Here is a 2,039-nt window from a genome sequence, read left to right on the forward strand (position 1 = left end):
ATCAGATTTGGAAGAGGATGTTGTGGGGAAGCTATGGTGTAATTTTGGGGTCGTTTGGACCACCGGAACCGCCATAAGGCGATTTCCGATGGGCGGTGCACGGTGGCTTGAGGTGGGGGTATGTTTGGCCTCTAAAGATCAGAAACGAAGGTGGAAGGGGGAGTATGGCTTTAGGGGTGTGGGGTAAGGATTGGCCTTATATACGGAGGGGTTGTTTCGATCCTAGCCGTTAGATCAACGGCCAAGATCAAGGGGGTTAAACTACACGGTGTCATTTTGTTTAAATAGGAGGGTTTGGGTCGGTCTCTGATGGGAGTGGGTCGGGTCATGAAGGAAGTCCTGGGAGCCATTAGATCAAAAGAAATGAACGGTCCTGATCAAATACAACCATACGACGTCGTTTGGTTTAATGAAAGAACTGAACTAGACCGTTAGATCTATTTGATCAACGGTCCAGATGGAAAGTGTCAATACGGCGTCGTTTTCAATTATGCAGGGGCTGAACTGGATTGGACCGGGTCTTTTGAATGTTTGGGCATGATTTTGGTCTAAATTTTGGCCCATATCCGATTTGCCTTATATTTTCAACTCTTTTCATTTTCTTCTTTTAATTAACAACTTAACAAAAATTCTAAAAATAAAAATGTAAAACCAAAATTAATCTACAAAATATTAACTCTCAACAACAATTATCACACAAGTTAAAACATTAAAAAATAAAATCACACGATGGCACACTTTAAATGCATATTTTTCTTCTTTTAAAAACCAAATTATGGTTTAATTAATTCCTAATCGCACAATCAAATCCTAAATATGCATGTAACATATATTTTTTTTTATTTTAATTAATCACAACAATGGTAAACATTTACGGACAAAATAATTACCAAAATGTCACGCAAATTCTCAAAATTGTACACAGATGAAATTTGTTTTATTTTTGATTTGTTTTGGATTTCTTTTGGAGTAGTTTTCGTGAAACAAAAATCACGTGCTCACAGCTGCCCCCTTTTGTCCGAAAACACGAAGGGTTTTCATGCAAAGATAAAGTGAGCGGATACGAGCGATTTTTGCCCGTTGGAATACTCCGTGTGAAGCATTTTTTGAAAATGACTTAACCGAACCTTTGCTTCAAAGGTTTCCTACATATCTCTGGCTAGCAAGGAATCAGGTTAATGTAGTTCGGGAAGTTTTGGTAGCTGGGACTACCATGGGACTGCTTTTTGCTGTTACTGTTGTTGCATGTGGTTACTACTGCTTATCGATCTCCTTGTTACATTGTGCTTAAAAGAAAACTAAAGGCTAGACTAAACTAGGATTTACAAAATCTTATCTATCTTCCACGCGCTCTGGTTGCTTTTGCTTTCTTGTCGGCTTGTGTTTCCTCTGGTGCCTTTCTTTCGAAAACTGTTGGGGATGACACTGACCTTTTGCTTTTCTGAACACAAGTTTTATTATTCTGTTTTGTCTGCTGGGGACACTGCTTCCTACATTAAAGCTTGTTATGTTGGGGATTTTTGTTGTAACCCTCCTCATTACTGACTTTTGTTTGATCTTGAAATGTATTCCTCTATTCTGCAGGCGGGGACGCTCCTGACACCAACTTGACTTCTGAAAGATGACACAACCTCCATTCTCCAGGCGGTCTCCTGACTTCTTCAACCTTTTAAATGTAACACCTCCATTCTCTAGGCGGGCTCCTGACTTTTCCAAATTTTAAATGTAACACCTCCATTCTCCAGGCGGGCTCCTAACTTCTTCAACCTTTTAAATGTAACACCTCCATTCTCCAGGTGGGCTCCTGACTTCAACTTAAAATTTAACAACCTCCGTTCTACAGGCGGGCTCCTAACTCCAACTTAAAATTTAACAACCTCCGTTCTACAGGCGGGCTCCTGACTTCTCCAACTTAAAATAAACAACCTCCGTTCTACAGGCGGGCTCCTGACTTCAACAACTTCTTAAAAATAATTCAGCCTCCATTCTCCAGGCGGGCTCCTAACTTCAACAACTTCTCAAAAATAATTCAACCTCCA

The sequence above is a fragment of the Nicotiana tabacum genome, chromosome 8 (assembly GCF_000715075.1).
Source record: "Nicotiana tabacum cultivar K326 chromosome 8, ASM71507v2, whole genome shotgun sequence".
Classification (NCBI taxonomy): domain Eukaryota; kingdom Viridiplantae; phylum Streptophyta; class Magnoliopsida; order Solanales; family Solanaceae; genus Nicotiana; species Nicotiana tabacum.